The sequence below is a fragment of the Heptranchias perlo genome, chromosome 10, assembly GCF_035084215.1.
Source record: "Heptranchias perlo isolate sHepPer1 chromosome 10, sHepPer1.hap1, whole genome shotgun sequence".
NCBI classification, from domain to species: Eukaryota; Metazoa; Chordata; class Chondrichthyes; order Hexanchiformes; family Hexanchidae; genus Heptranchias; species Heptranchias perlo.
This window is the reverse complement of record NC_090334.1, coordinates 47107926-47128704: the sequence shown is the minus strand read 5'-3', so window position 1 is coordinate 47128704 and position 20779 is coordinate 47107926. Positions and strand designations below refer to the sequence as shown.

The 20779-nt window shown below is 42.9% G+C and overlaps 1 protein-coding gene across 2 annotated transcripts in view; it reads left to right on the top strand.

Moving 5' to 3' along the window:
* Positions 1-452: 452 nt before the first annotated feature.
* frmd6 (FERM domain containing 6) overlaps positions 453-20779 on the top strand; it is a 117874-nt gene continuing 97547 nt past the window's right edge. For both annotated transcript variants that reach the window (XM_067991635.1, XM_067991633.1), the window contains exon 1: positions 453-1365. The gene's annotated coding sequence lies outside the window, so the exon portion shown is untranslated. The remainder of the gene's footprint in view (positions 1366-20779) is intronic.

Below are 20779 nucleotides of genomic sequence, written 5' to 3'. Positions count from 1 at the left end.
GCCTATATATTTCCCCATGCTTACTTCTTTACTTGCTCTGGTTCATTTCCCATTACTTAGATCCAGCAGTGATTCCTCTCTTGTTGGGCTTCTCACCCACTGGGTGAGAAAGGAATCATGTATCTTTCCCTACCTCTTCTTGCCAGTTTATTTGGGGGTAGTTGAAATCGCCCATGATTATTATTCAATGTTTTCTACCCATTTCATAGATTTGCCTACATATTTGTTCCTCCACTTCCCTTCCACGATTAGGTGGCTTATTAACGTGATTGATCCCTTGTTATCCTTTGTCTCAACCCATATGGATTCTGTTTCTATCTTAATATTACTTATGTCCGTTGAAAGTCTGTAAATACACGTGGAAATTGGGTGGGGGCGATCAGTTCTCAATTTATTGCCATTTTGGCAAAGTAGAAAAGTAAGTTTTCCCACTTTTATTGCCAAATTCTAACCTTGGCATTCGTCACAAAAACAAGCTATTTGCTTCCCTCCCCCACCCCCCAATCTATTTAAATTGTGCTCAAGCTGCGCATAGTAGAAACACCAGCACTTTCAGATCGTGTGATCATCCCTTTGAGGAGTGTTCATATTTCAGCCTGAGGGTGTAACATATACACATCTGTCTGTATGTAACATGCTAGCAGATGGAGCCATTAAGGTTCAATATGACGATTTACGACGGAACATTGGAAGAGATTTTGCCTTCAGCTGATTTCTCAATCCAGGACAAAAGAAACTCTTACTTAAAACAAGTTTAAAAGAATGAACGTTTCTAATTCACTGCTGCCCACAAGCAATAACAACAAAAAAGAAAGCGGGAATACTCATTGCTGGTTGTCGAAAAGGTTCGAGGCTGTTGTGTAAGAGCATTTGTTGTGTGAGTCCGACAGAGAGGGTGCAGTGATGGTCGGGCTGGAATGAAATGCTTTCTCATGTATACATGAAAGCTCCGGCACACTGAGCCAGACAGGAGATGGCATGTTAGGGAGTGGAACATACCATCTGTATAACCAAAGGGGGAACACATCAGAAGCAACTCGGAAAATGCACCGATGAGTTCAACCTGCACACATTTCTCCGGGACTCCGATGAGGGCAAAGGACGAGAAACAACACGACAAAACGAGACTCAGTACCTCATGCTAAAACCACTGAAACTATTGAAAATTACACGTGAGTGGTTGCTCCCCCTCATTCTTTCCAGCATATGTGTAAACTCACCCGTATACCACATGTGTTCTGTTCCTGCTGGATAGCAGAGATGTGGCAGTGAAGTTTGCATCAGCTACAGTAACTGTTCCTTACTTCAGTGAATCTTGATCGGACATAATACCTAGACTGCTCGGGATTTGTGGCTGAATGTGAGGTACAGTACCAACATCTTTCATGGCATCCAGTGGAATACTTTCTTTTAGTGATTGAGAGTAAAAAAATGTGCTAGTTTTGCTTTGACTCGTTTTTTCTCTTTCCTTTGCTATGTGCTTCATGGAGCTAGTGTGTTCAGTGTGGTAAAAATAGCCTTTGTGGAGTTGCTTCCGAGATTTGTACAGTTGCAATAATAAGTCATTTTGGTGAAAAAAGTTACTTAATGGAGATGCTGTATTTTTTTAAAAAAATGATTCATATTCCTATTCCTTGTGAAACTTTTAATCTTTTTTTGGCAAACTATTTACTTTCACAATATTTATTGAATAAATGTTATTGAGGTAGTCTATACATTGTTTCCTAAATCGTACAATCATAAAGAATGCTCGGAACAATTCCCCCACTCGCTTCTTATGGGAAAAACTGTCATTCCTGTAGGTTTAACTGAACCTCGTCAGTTCCAACAAGATCCTATAGGGCACTGTTGTATCACCCTATAGGATTTTTGGTAAATGTATTTGGTCGCTGTTAATCTGTAATATTTGTGTTCTATAAATTCACTTTGCAGTTTGACTCTGCAGTTGATCTTCTTTCAATATTTAAGATTTTAGAGTCTGTTACGTTTGCTTCCCTTCAATGCCGCAGGATACAATTTATGCGATTTGTCACTTCTGCTAAGGAACTGCATGTGGCTTAATTTTTAAAGAATGCTAGTCATTTCCTTTCTGAGATTTCTGGGAGTTGATTTTCCAGATCTAAACAGTAATTGCTGCTTGGGATATTTTTCGGCTGCACGCCGTCAGTAAACCTTTTTTTTAATTCAAAACATTATATGTATTAATTACAGAGCTAAAAGACTATTTGAAATATTCCCCTGTGCTTTCAGACAGTTATTAGAAAGAAAAAACAATTTTCTTGGGTTTGGGGAGGGGAGAGGCTGCATTGAATGTGAGTCAAAGATTATGGTAGGCATCCAGTATACCTTTAACTGAGTTTCAATACAATAAATTGCCATGCATGATCCTATTGGGTCATATAAAAAGTAAAATCCTATAAGATTTGTTGCAAAACCTTCAAGCATCCAATGGAATGATACCGCAGTTTTGAATAGACTGTTCCACTGAATATTTTGATAAGGGCGGTGCATGTTGTAGTCACTCTAGTTAATTTAGTGTTGCAAGAATCAAGCAAAAGTCACAAGAACAAAAAGCTCAGAGGCCTTTGATTGCTTACTGGGTTCCTTTGATTTGCCCATTTAGTGACTACAGGAAACCAAGCATTTTTCCCTCTGTTCATGGACGTATACAGAAGGGGACAGGAAATCTCTCTTTTTGCTGTATCTGCTGCATTGTAGCAGTCAATTAAAGCTGACTTTAATTCCACCACGTATTGCTCTGGGGAGGTACTACTGCTATTAGAAAACAGTGCGTATTAGTCCCACACATAGGAAGAAAAAGTAAAAGGAAGACTAAGCTGGCTCTTTAAAAAAAAATGTCATTTTACTGAGATGCCTTGGCTGCTTGACAGTGGAAGTTTATTTTGATCATGTGTGACGCATCTGTGAAGAAAGGATTCAGACTATCTTTGAAATGTATTATTTTAAAGAATGGAGACTATCTGTTACTGACAGGCGCAGCATAACTAAGTCCTAAAACTGGCATTTATTGCACTGTATGGTAAAAATAAATGTATTGAATAAAAACACATTGATAAAGTATGTGGATGGAGAAAACCACTGAAAATAGGGGCCTCAACTGACTCCGGCTCCCCATGTGGTACTGACTTGCTACGGTCGTATGCTTCAGGCTTATGTTTATAAATTAGTTTGCTTTTGTTAATTTTTTTTAACAGTATCCTCTTTATCTAATTAAGTTGCTGTTTCCCTGTTGACCTGGTATCTTGGAGCTGTAACTATAATAGTCAGGCTAATATTGTCTGCAGCTGTTATTTTAGTACTTGTATTGCTTATTCTAAACACCGGTGGACATAGTTGTACATTTTTAGCTTGCTTGATCAGCTATAAAATGACTTTTACAGAACGGATCAAGATGGTCTGAATACCGGGAGCATTACAATCACTTTTCAGCTCTAATATTTTTCAGTTGGTTTCAAATCTTTTAGTTTTTTTAAACCTCTAACTGAAAGTGATATTTGTTTATGTCTGTAGAACTCTACTCTTCTTCACAGTGGGCTAACACTGTCACTTGGGGAAAAAATGCTTTTAAGCCCTGTAAGAAATTTTAGAAGAAGCATGTGGAATGTTTAAAAGTAAACAGTTACTAGTGTGACTGAATTCTTACTGATTTAGAACTAACAGCCATTGTGTTCAGCATCCACTGCACCAACCTTCCCGATGCACTGCTGATTTCTTTGCCAAATAATAGCTTAACATTTCTTCAGCATAGAGGTGTTTTCATGTGTATGTTGGCTCACCAGTGCAAGTTTGCTGTATAATCAGACTTGGAATTTGGTGAATTGATTTACAGCTGGCTGAACCCTGTAATACCAAAATCTACTAGAGGACTGATCAGTCAGTGTTGGGTATTGTTTGGACTAAATTGCTGAATAACACCTAGTAGCTAGAAAATCATTTTACTTATATATTCTTTACGAAAATATAATATACATAAAGTCAGGCAGCTGTTTGTAGGACATGGGAAAATTTCTGGTGGGTTCGCCATAGGGCGCAAAGCATTTTTATTGGTTCAAATCTCTCATTCCTTAAAACATATACTATGTGAAAAACTATTTTCTCGTGAAGGTGGATAATGCGGTCCCGGCACTGCATGGGCCTTTACCCAAATGATCTGATCTTGCAAGGTTATATCGGGCATCAGCAGCCAATGAAGGGCTGCTGCCAGCTTTTACATTGCCACCATTTTTTAAAACCACGGGCACAACATCTCATTTCAAGAATTGGCCATTGGAGGTCTCAACAAAGGTAGGCCCCTAAGTAAGAGTGGGCCTATAATAAGAGGATGACCACCCAATTGTTAATGGGCACCAAAGGCCTGCTTAATAAGTGTCAAATTTTAGACCTCGTGGCCCTCTTATTATAGGTCCACATTTTATGTAACCACGCAGCTTTGATGAGGCCTTTAGTATCCAGTTGTTAACAGGCGCTGAGCACCTGTAGCACTCCTCGGGCATTCCAATCATATATTATGGGCTTTGTGCACAGGTAGTATGCAGGCTTGTAATGTCTTAGGCAGTAGAAAATAGAGACAATGGCCCAGTATTATCATGTGCAGAGGCCTGAGATCTACTCTTTGTCTGATGCATTTAGTGGAGGACAATGCAGCGGGGGGCATCAGATATACAGCAGATTTCAGGCCTCCTGGCCCGATAATGTGGGACCACGGACTCGGTATTATTGAAAGGAAAAATAATCAATAACAGGCAAAAGGAACAATCCAGTTCTTTTGAGCTGCTTTCCTTGGCAGGGTTGGTTTCCTCACTCCCCTTACATACCTCAAAGTTCAATGTATAATATACTGGATATTGAAAAAAAGCAAATAATTCTGAAAAATATCAGTAAATTTACCCATCCAATCTTGGAAATGTTTGGAACAATTTTCCTCACACTTAGGGGTCTCAGGCTTGTCTTTTGGATTAAGGGAGATCTGATGCAGATTTATGAAAAGTTTTGAGAGAGTAAGTCATAAGCGGTTGCTTACGCCAGTTGGTAAATCGGTAACAATGAGTATTGGTTGAGGATTATCCCTAGAAGAATAAAAGGTGAAGTTAGAAGAATTTGTTTCTGACACTGGGCTTTTGGAATGTGGAATGTTTTACCACAAGTGGCTGTTGATGCAGAGACTAAATATAATTTAATAAGGAATTGGATAAGTTTTTGAAAATGAAGAATATAAAAAGTTATGGGGAAAGAATTGGGATTAGAAGCAGTTTGTCGCAGTTGAATTAACAGAAGCTGTGGCTTGAACGGCCTCCTTCTGTGCTGTAATTTCTATAATTTCTCAACGGCTCAGTGGTAGCAATCTCACCTCTGAGTCTGAATGTTATGGGGTCAAGCTCCACTCCAGAGACTCGAGCACATAATCTAAGCTGACACTTCAGTGCAGTACCGAGGGAGTGCTGCACTGTCGGAGGTGCCATCTTTTGGATGAGACATTAAACCAAGGCCTCGTTTACTCTCTCAGGTGGACATAAAAGGTCACATGGCATTATTCAAAACAGAGCAGCAGAGGTCTCCCCATGTCCTGGCCAACATTTATCCCTCAACCAACACTTAACAGATAGGAACATCGGAATTGCTAGACGAAGAAAGACCATGGTCCATCTAGTTCGCCTTCTACCATCTTATTTGTGGGAGTTTGCTGTGCCCAAATTGGCTGCCTTGTTTCCAACATTACAATAGCGACTACACTTCAAAAGTACTTCATTGGCTGTAAAGCGCTTTGGGATGTCATGAGGTCATGAATGGCACTATATAAATCTTTCAACAACAACAACTTGCATTTATATAGCGCCTTTAACATGGTAAAACAAGGCGCTTCACAGGAGCATTATCAAGCAAAATTTGACACCAAATCACATAAGGAGATATTAGGACAGGTGACCGAAAGCTTGGTCAAAGAGGTAATTTTTAAGAAGCATCTTAAAGGAGGAGAGGGAAGTAGAGAAGCGGAGAGGTTTAGGGAGGGAATTCCAAAGCTTAGGGCCAAGGCAGCTGAAGGCACGGCTGCCAATGGTGGAGCAATTAAAATCGGGGATGCACAAGAGGCAAGAATTGGAGGAGCGCAGAGATCTCGGAGGGCTGGAGGAGGTCACAGAGACAGGATATGCCATTTGGATGCACCAGCCAACCTACTTGAAGAAGAAAAGGACGAGGACCTGCTGGTTGACAAATGTTGCTGAATGGCTTTGGTTGCCTGCTATTCATTAAAGTAGCAAGCATTTTGAGCTTGACAAATATTAACACCTGTGACATATTTGTATATTAGTTGTATTTAATGTAAGACCTGAGATAGGGAGGGGCGAGGCCATGGAGTGATTTGAAAACAAGGATGAAAATTTTAAAATCGAGGCATCCCCAGACCGGGAGCCAATGTACATCAATGAGCACAGGGAAATGGGTGAACGGGACTTGATGCGAGTTAGGATACGGGCAGCAGAGTTTTGGATGAGCTCAAGTTTATTGAGGGTGGAAATTGGGAGGCCAGCCAGGAGAGCATTGGAATAGTCAAATCTAGAGGTAACAAATGCATAGATGATGGTTTCAGCAGCAGATAAGAAGTATTCGTTCTTTTTTTCTTTTTCTCTCTCTATCCCACTCTCCCACTTCCTCCAAAATTATCCTTAAATCCTACCTGTTTGATTTTTGTTTTTGGTTTCCTCCTCTAATCCTTCTCCCACCACAACTTGATGCCTGGTTATTTTCACCTCTGTGAGGTGCTTTGGAATATTTTATTACATTAAAGGTGCAATACTTTGTATTGCAGTTGTCTTAACTTGGGCTTAAAAATAGTAAAAGATGAAAACTGAGTACATTAGGAAAAGAAAGTATGTAAATGCCATATGTTGATAGCTAACATTAGACCTAAGAAAGATAGATCATGATGTGGAGATGCCGGTGATGGACTGGGGTTGACAATTGTAAACAATTTTACAACACCAAGTTATAGTCCAGCAATTTTATTTTAAATTCACAAGCTTTCGGAGACTTCCTCCTTCCTCCTGAACATTTACCTGAGGAAGGAGGAAGTCTCCGAAAGCTTGTGAATTTAAAATAAAATTGCTGGACTATAACTTGGTGTTGTAAAATTGTTTACAAAGATAGATCAGAGTATTTTCTAAATGGCGAGAAGCTAGGAACTGGATGAGCAGAGGGATGTAGGGGTCCAAATATAGAATCGCTAAAAGCTAGTGGACAGATATAAAAAATAATTAAAAAGGCTAGTGGATTGTAGGTCTTTATCTCAAGAAAGCTGGAGTACAAAGGGGTGGAAGTTATGTTACAGCTGTACAGAGCTCTGGTTAGACCCCATCTGTAGTACTGCATTCAGTTCTGGGCACTACACCTCAGGAAGGATATATTGGCCTTGGAGGGGGTGCAACGTATATTCATCAGTGATACTGGGGCTAAAAGGATTAAATTATGAGGGCAGGTTGCATAGACTAGATTTGTATTCCCTTGAATATAGAAGATTAAGGGGGTGATCTAATTGAAGTGTTTAAGATGATTAAAGGATTTGATGGGGTAGATAGAGAGAAACTATTTCCTCTGGTGGAGGACTCCAGAACAAGGGGGCTAAAATTAGGGCTAGTCCGTTCAAGGGTGATGTCAGAAAGCAGTTCTTCACATGAATGGCAGTGGAAATCTGGAACTCTCTTTCCCCAAAAAGCTGTTAAGACTAGGGTCAATTGAAAATTTCAAAACTGAGTTGATAAGATTTTTGTTGGGTAAGGGTATTAAGGTTATGCAACTAAGGCGGGTAGATGGAGTTAAGATACAGATCATCCGTGATCTAACTGAATGGTAGAACAGGCTCGAGGACTGAATGGCCTGCTCCTATGTCCCTAACCAAAGCGATGTACAAATGAGAGAGGGGACAGAGAAGGAGACACCAACAAAAAGAGTGAGAAAGAAACAATGACAAGTCAGAGATGGAGATACAGTCAACACACAAGAGTGTGAGAGCCATACAGTAAGAGAGAGGAAAGGCAAACAAAGAAAGTGGACAAAAAAAAAATTAGGGAAGAAAGGAAGCAGTTATAGGACAAATAGGAAGAACAACAGAATGTTTTTCTTTCTGAGCTATGCCGTACCAACTAATATGCATAAAGTATGTGTACTTTACTCATTTGATGCAGTAGTTTGCTACAAATAAAGGATAACACACATATCCTGATGAGAATAATCTCTTGTTAAAACCGAGCTAATCTCATCAAGATCTGACTGTGCTGATAAATCTGGCTATTTGATGGCTCTAAAGTGCAGTATCAGTTATCTGTTTTTAACATTGATTTTAATAGCCAAGTGATGTAACCAAAGCATAGATTAAAAACAATTAAAAAAATTCCTAGAAGACTATGAATATTTGGCAGTAGATTGGCATAACTTATTAATATGAAAAATAAAGTCAAACATAATAATAGCTGTAATAGAGCTTGTTCTTTTATAAGTATGAGAACACTCCAATGCTACAGTAGCCAACAGCAGCTTAATTTTGCAGTGAAGAAATTCTTTCAGATTCAAGATATCCAGCCAGTCAGCTGACTGAGTTTTTGGAAATGTAAATCTAAACTATCAGTTGCCATGTTAAATCATTAAAAGATATAGCTGCAGAATTCCACTCATATACACGATAAGCCAATTAATCTTTTTTAAAATTCATTCTCAGGCTGTGGGCGTTGCTGGCCAATCCTATTTGCCCTGAGGAGGTGTTGGTACAACTTTTTCTTGAACTGCTGCAGTCCCTGCAGTAAAGGTGCTCCCATAATGCTGTAGCGATTTACCACAATTGAGTGGTTTGCTAGGCCACTTGAGAGGGCAGTTCAGAGTCAACCACATGGGTGTGGGACTGGAGTCACAAAAAGGTCAGACTGGCTAAGGATGGCAGGTTTCCTTATCTGAAAGGCATTAATGAACCACTTGGGTTTTTATGACAATCTGACAGATTTATGGTCACTTTTACTGATGACAGCTTTTTATTTCCAGATTTTTTTTAAACTCAATTCAAATTCTCAAACTAGCATGGTGGGATTTGAACACACGTTCTCTGGGTTGTTAGTCCAGACCTCTGGATTGATCCAGCGGCATCTTCAGTATAGTCTGGTGAAGATCTCAAAACTTGTGGTGGTATCCTGCATGCAAGAGGGCTGGAGTACAAGAGTAAGGAAGTCTTGCTGCAACTGTGCAGGGCTTTGATGAGACCACACCTGGAATTCTATGTGCAGTTTTGGTCTCCTTACGTAAGGAAGGATATACTTGCCTTAGAGGCGGTGTAACGAAAGTTCACTAGATTGTTTCCTGGAATGAGAGGATTGTCCTTTGAGGAGAGATTGAGTAGAATGGCCCTATGCACTCTGGAAGAATGAGAGGTGATCTCATTGAAACATATAAGATTCTAAGAGGGTTTGACAGGGCAGATGCTGAGAGGATGTTTCCCCTAGCTGGGGAGTCGAGAACTAGGGGACATAGTCTCAAGATAAGGGGTCGGACATTTAGGACTGAGATGAGGACGAATTTTTTCACTCAGAATATTTGGGATTCTCTACCCCAGAGTGCTGTGGATGGTTAGTTGTTGAGTATATTCAAGACTGAGATCGATTAAATTTTTGCACTCTAAGGGAATCAAGGGATTTGGGGATCAGGCAGGAAAGTGGAGTTGAGGTAGAAGATCAGCCATGATCTTATTGAATGGCGGAGCAGGCTCGAGGGGCCGTATGGCCTATTCCTGCTCCTATTTCTTATGTTCTTGTGTTTTTATGATGCACAATTTGGCCATACAAAGCCAGAACAACGTTTAGTTATCACGAAAACCAGGGAAACCCAGGTCATCAGCATGCAGCCTACAATGAGGTAGATTGTCTCAGACAGAACCAGACCCTATGCAGTCTTAGTGTCCTATTCGACCCCGAGCTGAGCGTCTGGCCCCATATACTCACCATCACAAAGAACACCTACTGCTACCTCTGTAACATTGCCCACCTCCGCCCCTGCTTCTGCCCATCTGCTACCTATACCCTTATCCTTGCCTTTGTCACCTCTAGACTATTACAATGCTATTATTTGGTTTACGCCAGGTGAGTAGGATTAAAATCGCCCCTGAGGTTACTGAAGTAGTTCACGTGCTTAGTACAATGTATTCTTGGAAGGCATGGCTGACTCATCTTACCTTGCCTGCCCTGGTAAGGTGTTTAACATTTTCTTAGCACTGAGTTATTATGCATATGATGGTCATTTTGGCACTGACTGGCCTGGTACCTCTTGCCACTGCTGCTGTGCTACTCTCCTTGAGGCCGTACATCACTCCGCACTAAATAGTATCCCCCACTTCTGCCTAACTTTGTGCAAACCAGCCTCATCAGTGAATCATGGAGCTGCCTGCCACCCTGCAGACCTCACAGACATTCTCGCAGAGCAAAGTTTTTCAACTTCTGCCAAAAGAAATTTAGGCACGGCGCCTCCTTTAAGCTGCTGCAAGCCTTTAAAACCTGCAGCAGCACGCCAGTTCCCGCCCCAAATGGCAAGCTCCCAGTAAGTGACATTCCTAATGTCGGGAACTCACTATGAATATTGAAATTAGGCTGAACCCTGGAAACCACACCAGGGTCGGCCCACGTCTTGTTAGGCAGGTGTGAATTACACTCTGCCATAATTCCACTCTGGATTCTGCCCAAGTGGAAAATCAAAGTTATGGATTTATTAAAGACAGGAATAAGAATACAGTTCAGTTGAGGGGTTCAAATTTAATTGTAAACCACAAGATTAAAGCTTACGAGGTTTATGGATGAGTCCTGGATTAAACTGCAATCCCGTTCTAATTCTGTGCCATCTATCATTTTTTCTAACATGTACCAGAGGACTAGATTTTCCCTATGTGTGGTTTTCAGTAGTGCCGGTGGGAGGCCTGGTTGATTTTGAGGGCCAGCTGGCTGCAGGCGTATAATGAGTGCCCCAGGATAGCCCGCTGGCTCAGGATCGCTGCAATATTGGGTGACCCAGCCGGCCCCTGGGCCTGAAAAAAAGTAAGTTGGAGATTCAATCTGTCAGAGTGGACCCGGTGCAGCAGTGGCCCAGGTGATTTTTGTGGAATCCGGAGATTCCTCTAGGCCCCACAAAAATGCATAAGTATTAACCTTTGGGCTCCCTTTTTTACCGCCAGTTGATATTGGGCGGAGCGTGCATGGAATCGGTGTCTTATTGACGTCATAGTACCCTGATTTCAGTGCCTAAATTAGCTGTGTGCCTGGGCCACCTATTCCGAGGACCTCCTGCAAAATGATAACAGCCAAACAATGGCAGGATCGGGGCAGTAAATAATTCTGCACCATTTTTGGAGCACTGCTGTCTCGTTTCCACTCGACGGGTGGCCTCAAGATCTCCCCTTAGTCTGCAGAAAAGGTAATAATCAAGCTAATGTGCAAAATTGAATTAAGATTGATTGAAAAGTGTGAGAGGCTATTGTGACATCTTTACTGTAAAATAATCCTGTCATGTGATTCACAAAAGGCATAATAAGAAAAATTATTTTGTGGTTCTAATACAAAATTACAGGGAAATTAATAATCTGGTATACAGTGCGTTTTACGATAAGAGTATTAGTGATATTTTCACTGTCCAGGAATATGAAATAAAATAATTTACAACTGCTGTTACTAATCACTCATCACATGTATTACTTAGTGTGTACCAGTTACATTTAAAAAGCCACTCACATAATACATAGAATAGTCACACCATTGTAAAGTAAGACAGAAGAGTAGACAACAACAACGTACATTTATATAGTGCCTTTAACGTAGTATAAGGCACTTCACAGCATTATTAAACAAACTTTGACACCAAGCCACATAAGGAGATATTAGGACAGGAGATCAAAAGCTTGGTCAAAGAGGTAGGTTTTAAGGAATGTCTTAAAGGAGGAGAGAGAGATAGAGAGGCAGAAAGGTTTAGGGAGGGAGTTCCAGAGCTTAGGACCTAAGCAGCTGAAGGCACGGCCGCCAATGGTGGAGCGATTAAAGTCAGGGATGCGCAAGAGGCAAGAATTGGAGGAATGCTAAGATCTCAGAGGGTTGTAGGGCTGGAGGAGGTTAAAGAGATAGGGAGGGACGAGGCCACGGAGGCCCGATGTAACGGTGCAGAGTGGGAAGAGAAGCTATTGCAGGTGATTCTCTGGCTACGACAGGGTAGATAAGAATGGAACCAGGCAAGCACAGTTCCACCCAGCTGGACGGCGGAGGAGAGGCATTGGAGGAGGATGATGTGGTCAACTGTGTCAAAGTCTGCAGACAGGATGAGGAGGGATAGTTTACCACGGTCACAATCACTTAGGATGTCTTATGTGACTTTGATAAGGGCCTTTTCAGGACTGTGGCAGGGGCGGAAACCTAATTGGAGGGATTCAAACATGGAGTTGCGGGAAAGATGAGCACAGATTTGGGAGGCGACAACACGTTCAAGGACTTTGGAGAGGAAAGGGACGTTGGAGATGGGGTGATAGTTTGCAAGAACAGAGTGGTCAATGGTGGGTTTTTTGAGGAGGGGGGTGATGACGGCAGTTTTGATGGGGAGGGGAACAGTACCTGAGGAGAGGGAACCGTTAACAATATCAGCTAACATGGGGGCCAGTAAGGGAAGTAGCTTGCAAATAGGGTTGAGGAGCAGGAGGTGGGTCCTATAGTCAAGGTAAGTTTGGAAAGGCATGAGGGGAGATAGGAGAGAAACTGGAGAAAGATGCGAGTTCAGGGCTAGGGCAGGGGGGAGCCTTAGGGGAAATTTGGCTAGGGGGAGTGGCAGAGGCAGCTGAATGGATGGCCTCAATCTTAGTGACAAAGAAATCCATATGCTCCTCACACTTTTCGTTGGAGATTAGGTTGGAGGGGGTAGAGGAGAGCGATTTAAGAAGACGGTTTGTAGTGGAGGAGAGAAGCCAGGGGTTATCTTTGCATTTAGGATGATCTTGGAATGTTAAGCAGTTTTGGCAGAGGAAAGCAGGACCCGATAGTGCTTTATGTGATCCAGCCAGATCTGGCGATGAATAGCTAAACCTGTTGTCCGCCATAAACGTTCACGTTTGCATCCCTTGGACTGCTTGCAAGAGAAAGTAAGCATTAAAGGAACAATTTTACGACTTCACATTTCAGGTGCTGACAGTACATATTGGAAATTCAAGTGTACACTGCATGCACTTTTACGATTATTTTCCAAACTTGGAAAATGATCCCTTAGGTCTATGGATAACAAGGAGGTAGAAAAGATAAAAGTGGTTAAGAAGACAAGATAGTAGAAATCAGGATATGGAAAGGCACAAAAAGAAAAAATTGCAAAATTCTACAAATGCAAACTAAACTCCATGGGCACAATTTTAGGGGGAAATTGCGGGTGCGTTGGGGGCGGGGGACTCCGAAAATCGCGGCAGTCCTGTTCGGGTTCGGGAGCCGGCTCCAACCCGCCGACCTCTGAGTTTCCCAAGGACACACCTATGTGCATGCGGGCGACCCGAAACTGAAAGTCCCGCCGGCAATTAAAACTGGCGGAATGACACCTCATTGAGGTACTTAAGGCACTTTACCTGTGATGTGGAGATGCCGGTGATGGACTGGGGTTGACAAATGTAAGGAATCTTACAACACAAGGTTATAGTTCATTTGAACTATAAACTGGTGTTGTAAGATTCCTTACTTTACCTGTGACAGGTTAAGTGATTGTAACGATTTTTAACTTACCTGGGCGGCTTGCCCACCGCATCTGATTCACGCCTGGTGAATCCAGTCACGAAGGGCTAGATCAGGGAAAATGAAACTAAATTAAGTACTTCAAAAACCATAGAAAGAAGTTGAAACACAAAATCATCCTACCTTTCCACCCCCCCCCCCCGATCTTCCTTCTCTTCCCCCCCCCCCCGATCTTCCTTCTCTTCCCCCCCCCCCGATCTTCCTTCTCTTCCCCCCCCCCGATCTTCCTTCTCTTCCCCCCCCGATCTTCCTTCTCTTCCCCCCCCGATCTTCCTTCTCTTCCCCCCCGATCTTCCTTCTCTTCCCCCCCGATCTTCCTTCTCTTCCCCCCCGATCTTCCTTCTCTTCCCCCCCGATCTTCCTTCTCTTCCCCCCCCCGATCTTCCTTCTCTTCCCCCCCTCGATCTTCCTTCTCTTCCCCCCCCGATCTTCCTTCTCTCCCCCCCCCCCCCCGATCTACCTTCTCTTCCCCCTCCCCCCGATCTTCCTTCTCTTCCCTCCTCCCCCGATCTTCCTTCTCTTCTCCCCCCCCTCGATCTTCCTTCTCTTCTCCCCCCCCCCCGATCTTCCTTCTCTTCTCCCCCCCCCCCCGATCTTCCTTCTCCCCCCCCCCCGATCTTCCTTCTCTTCCCCCCCCGATCTTCCTTCTCTTCCCCCCCCGATCTTCCTTCTCTTCCCCCCCCGATCTTCCTTCTCTTCCCCCCCCGATCTTCCTTCTCTTCCCCCCCCGATCTTCCTTCTCTTCCCCCCCCGATCTTCCTTCTCTTCCCCCCCCGATCTTCCTTCTCTTCCCCCCCCGATCTTCCTTCTCTTCCCCCCCCGATCTTCCTTCTCTTCCCCCCCCGATCTTCCTTCTCTTTCCCCCCCCGATCTTCCTTCTCTTTCCCCCCCCGATCTTCCTTCTCTTCCCCCCCCGATCTTCCTTCTCTTCCCCCCCCGATCTTCCTTCTCTTCCCCCCCCGATCTTCCTTCTCTTCCCCCCCCGATCTTCCTTCTCTTCCCCCCCCCGATCTTCCTTCTCTTCCCCCCCCGATCTTCCTTCTCTTCCCCCCCCGATCTTCCTTCTCTTCCCCCCCCGATCTTCCTTCTCTTCCCCCCCCCCCGATCTTCCTTCTCTTCCCCCCCCCCGATCTTCCTTCTCTTCCCCCCCCGATCTTCCTTCTCTTCCCCCCCCGATCTTCCTTCTCTTTCCCCCCCCGATCTTCCTTCTCTTTCCCCCCCCCGATCTTCCTTCTCTTTCCCCCCCCCGATCTTCCTACTCTTTCCCCCCCCGATCTTCCTTCTCTTCCCCCCCCCCCGATCTTCCTTCTCTTCCCCCCCACGATCTTCCTTCTCTTCCCCCCCCCCCACGATCTTCCTTCTCTTCCCCCCCCCCCCCACGATCTTCCTTCTCTTCCCCCCCCCCCCCCCGATCTTCCTTCTCTTCCCCCCCCCCCGATCTTCCTTCTCTTCCCCCCCCCCCCGATCTTCCTTCTCTTCCCCCCCCCCCCCCGATCTTCCTACTCTTCCCCCCCCCCCCCCCGATCTTCCCTCTCTTCCCTCTTCCCTCTCTCTTTCCCCCCCCCCCCCCCCCACCGAACTTCCACTACCCCCCCCCCAACCTTCCGTTCCAGTGCTGGATGACGTCTCGCTCTGTCTCTTTCTCGCCCCCCTCCTTCTCCCGCTCGTGTTGTAGCTCTTGACGGTATCAGGCTGGCTGCCGGGCGCGAAACCCGGAGAGTACGTTATTCATCAGCAATCACCATGCGATCGTGTCGGAAACGGTAAGTTTTGTTTATGTGGATTTGCCATGTGCACCTTCACCCCACTGCTGCCAACCCACCACCATTGCAAAATCAACCCCTATATATTAATGCACAGAGTATAAGAAACAACCAGTCATTGATTAAAATAGAAAATTATGACATAGCACCAGTAAATTAAATATGGCTGTAGCTGGGTCAGGATTGGCATTTAAATATACCTGGGTTTAAAACTTTTCAAAGGAATCAGGAAGGAAGAAAAGGAGGAAGGCTAGCAGTATTAATTAGAGACATTATCATGGCTATAGGAATTTAAATAGAGGAGTGGTCCAAACAGATCCTTTGGACTAAGCTGTGGAATAGCAAGGGATTGGTTAAAATCATGGGATATATTATAATCCCCGAACAGTAGAAAGGGAACGGAGGATGACATTTGTAAACAAATTAGAGAAGCATGTATTAACAATAAAGTTATAATTTTAGCAGATTTTAATTATCCACAAATAGACTGTTATAGGGAAAATGAAAGGGGAGGCTTTTCGCAGTCTGTTTAAAGGATTGTTTTCTCAGTTAATATGTTCCTACTCCAACAAGGAAGGAAACATTACTTGACCTGGTTCCGGGTAACGAGACAGGGCAAGTAAGGAACCTTTTGGAAGCAATGGCAACAATAATTAATTTTAGTGTAAGAATAGAAAAGCAAAAAAATTGAGGACAAGGACACTTAACTGGTAAAACAAAATTATAGGGAGTTTAAACTGAGGGGAAAAATTGCCAATAGAATCATAGATCTGCAATGGTAAATATTTAAACGGGAGATGGAATGGGTGTCAATCACATACGTGCCATTAAAGGAAAAAGGGAGTGTATTGAAAGCTGGGGTTCCATGGATAAATGAGGAGGTTAGATCAAATGTGAAATTAAAAAAAATACCAACTGCTTGCAGGGCAAAGAATAAAAATGAAAGGCAGGAAAAAGAAAAGAATATAAGAAAGCTAAGAGAAAATTAGCAAATAAACATGAAAAACAATAAAATGTTTTTTTGTAGGAGGATAAGGGTACAGCTGATCAGAGGGGAGGCAAACTTGTGGTGAGCGAAGCAATGGCAGAAATACTAAATGAGTACTTTGCTCAGTTTTCATAGAGAAACTGATACTGAAATTGTAGGACCATCTGAGGTTATTATTCAAAGAGAAATAGTACCAAAGAAATTAATCAAAGTTAAGGTACACAAATCACTGGGACTTGATGATTTGTATCCAGGGATCCTGAGGAGGCCAAGGAAGAAATAGTGGAGGCTCTGGCTATAATTTTTCTAAAATTCTGTGGAAAACAAAATTGGAGGGTGGCAAATTTGACACCGTTCTTCAAAAACAAAAGTGACTAGATAAACTGGGAAATGATAAACCAGTCTCATTTCAATTGTTGGTAAACTATTAGAATCTAAAACAAAATTACTAAACATTTGGTGAAACATGAGTTAATCAAGATTAGTTAGCTCAGATCTCTAAAAGACAGACTGTGATTGATCAACTTTACACAATTCTTTGAAGAAGTAAGAGAGGAATGCTCAAGGAAATGCAGTGAATGTGGTCTATATGGATTTTGAAAAAGTATTTGATAGGATACCACATAAGAGACCTAAAGGAAGGAATTAAGTGGATTGTGGCCATATGGATATTGAGTAAAAGGAAAGCAAAAAGCAAAGGGTAGCAATAAAAGGAAGTTTCCTGGATTGGAAATGTGTGGTTAGTGGTCTAACATAGGGGTCATGTTGGGAATGCTTTTATTTACTATATTTAATTACAAATCTTACACCACTGGTGTGCTTCATCACTGCGTTTCTGCACCACTTGACTTACTGTTGTGTTTTTGTCACTTTTTTGTGTCAACCTTTTTCCATTATAATTTCCTAGGTCCACATTTAATATGAATCCACCTATATAAACTTGTGCTAATTGCACAATCGTGGATGACCGGAGCAAATTTTTGAACGTTGTCAAAGAGCTCCACTGCCATCTTGTTTTTTTTAAGTTGATTATTTTCCTCAGGTAAGCGGTTATTGAACTTTATATCAAACTTCGAAATTTTACATTTTGTGGTTTATTGAATATATATTTAAACATTCTATATCTTATCCTGTGTATTTTCATCTCCCCGCTTACTGTTCTGCTCCCACTGGTGGCCCCACTCATCTCCTGCTTCACACATGTCTTCTGCTTAGCTTTGATTCTCTTTGCTTCCCTTTGCTTCCCCCTTTAAGCCCACAGATGGCTCTTTGATTCTCGGATGCATCCAGAAATTACTCTGCCCTCACCAGTTGGACGTGAGCAATCCTGTTCTGACTCTGCACACTGCCTGCAGTTTGAGTCCCGGGTCCCCAAACAACCTCTACCCGCCAATCCTTAAGCAAGTGGTGACGATGATCAGGTGGTTCATTCTGACGCTGATCCTCACTGCCCAAGGCTTTGGGCCAGCTTGCCTCTCTGCCCACCCGATGCCTGCTCTCAGTCTCCCCTCAATCAAGGGCCAGCAAGACACTACTGCCTGTGATCAGCCAGCCCATTCTGATCCAGCACTGTTGCTCACCATTCCCTACAGGCTACGGCCTCTGGCCAGCTTCCTGTCCACTTCCTGCTGGTCAGTTGCTCCTGTTGCGGTCCTGGTCTGCATCCCTGCTGTCAACTTCCCCAGTATGTAAAGAGCACTACAATAAGTGCTCTTTCTAGTTTTTAATTATAACATATATAAACCTAATATTTTTATGGGGCCCTGGACATGTTCTCTATTGTATTCATAATAAGAAAGTTTATGCGGTAAGACTATTATCTCGGCGCAACTTGCAAAAGTCAAAATTCTGATAGAATGTTTGTACTTTATTAATATGATATTAAAGGGAAAAACTTAAGTGAAATAACATACTTCATGTTAAAATCTTATGTAATTGTTGCCTTGTTGTCCTACTGAGAGTAAGAGACCCTTTCCCAACTGTAAAGCTCCACTTCCAAACTTACCAGATGCCAAAATTGAAGGGGTTGTATGTCTGCTACCAGAGTCAGACAGGTTTTAGACATTTATTATTGTAAAAAATATTACATTACAGTAGGTTTTTACAAATGTTGTTAGCTCAGCTGATAATTTCTTGCATTCTAATCTTACTTCACCTGGTCTTGATTCCTCATGTGCAACATCATCTGGAATTGACTAGTACACATAAATGATCTGGCTTAGAAGTGGAGGGAATGATATGGAAATATGCTGATGACACCACATTAGAGAGCATGGAAAAATGTGACCAAGGTTGTGAAAAGCCTGCAGGAGGACAAAACAGGATGGGCATATGAATGAATGGCAGATGCAGTCCAATATACAAAATTGTAAAATGATACATTTTTGAAGTAAGATTGGGGAGAAATTGGCCCGCTTTGCACCTGATTTTTGGGTGCAAAATTCATGCAGAAGGGGACCATTTTCCAGGCACAATCTCTCATGCCCGATTTCTCCCACTCCCCCCGCCGGAACTGCTAATTTGGCAGCCGGTGATTTCCGAGTGCCCAGGGCACCCGCCTAAAGTAGGTGTTAGACCCTTTGAATATGCTAATCTAAGGCCTAATGCCTGTTTTAGGACCTTAATGCCAAATTTGGCAAAAACATACACCGCTCAGTATTACCAGGTCTATCACGGCCTAACCCGCGGTCCTTAAAGGGACCGCAGGAGGCTGCCGTAGGACAGGTAAATTTTATTTCACTTACCTTAATATGGAACCAAGAGCAGCAGGAGCGCTCCTTCTGACTTCACAGCAATGCAGCAGGCATCTTCTGGCCCGCGCTCACCCCCCTCTTATTAGCCTCCCCATCCGGCACCCCCCCCCCACCCTTCACGGGCAGTCTTGGCATCAGATTTTGCGAAGACCCCAAACTGAATCGGGATGTGTGAGTGGTATCCATAGCTCACCGATATTATGGAAGTCAGATCATAGGCCCAATTTAGAGTGAGCCTCCATCTCCAGGCAGCGTTCAGGACACACGCCCACTTCATGCCAGGAACTGGCACAAAACCAATTTCTCCCCTGGTAAAATTTTTTGTGGAGTAGAAGAGCAGAGGAACCTTGGTATGCAGATATACAGATCATTAATGGAGGTAGTGCAAGTAGATTAAGCTGTCAAAAGGAAAACCGGATATTGATTGTGTATTTAGAGGCATGGAATATAAAAGTAAGAGGTAAGGTTGGACTTGCACCAGTTCTTAGTTAGGTTGCATATTGAGTATTGTGTATGATTTTGGACAGTCCATTATAAGAAGGGTATAAAAGAAATGGAAAAGGTGCAGTGTAGGTTTATTAGGATGATACCAGTTATGAAGAGAGGCTTGTGAAATTAGGATTTTGTTTCACTGGAGCTGAGAAAGCTAAAGGGTGACCCGACAGATGTCTTCAACAACAACAACAACAACAACTTGCATTTATATAGCGCTTTTGACATAGTAAACGTCCCGAGGTGCTTCATAGAAGTGCTACAAAACAAAATTTGACACCAAGCCACATAAAGAGATATTAGGACAGGTGAGAGGTAGGTTTTAAGGAGCGACTCAAAGGAGGAGAGAGAGGCGGAGAGGCAGAGAGGTTTAGGGTGGGAATTCCAGAGCTTAGGGCCTAAGCAGCTAAAGGCACGACTGCCAATGGTAGAGCGATTAAAATCAGGGATGTGCAAGAGGCCAGAATTGGAGGAGCACAGAAATCTGGGAGGTTTTTAGGGCTGGAGGAGATTACAGAGATAGGGAGGAGCGAGGCCATGGTGGGATTTGAAAACAAGGATGAGAATTTAAAAATCGAGGCGTTGCCAGTCCGGGAGCCAGGGATAACGGGTGAACTCAATATTATAAAGGTCTATGATAAAGTAAATAATGACAGAATGTTACCACTGATTGGTAAGATGATAATGAGAGGGCACAAATTTGGGATAATCATAAAAAGAATTAAATGGTGGTTAGAAAATATTTCTTTATACAGAGGATACTCAGAATGTGGAATTTTCTGCCACAAACTGTTTTGAACCAGTTTCAATAATAAATTATTTTAAAAGGGAATTAGATAGTTGCTTGCTTTGAGGAACATTAAAGGAGTCAGGAAGTTTCAAATGGAAAACCATGTGGAGCAGAGTATAATAACTAAGCAAACCCTATTTGTTAGCTGACAGTTAGAAGTATTGACCTTATAAGCTGACCTTATTCAGAGTTATCTCATCAATGCC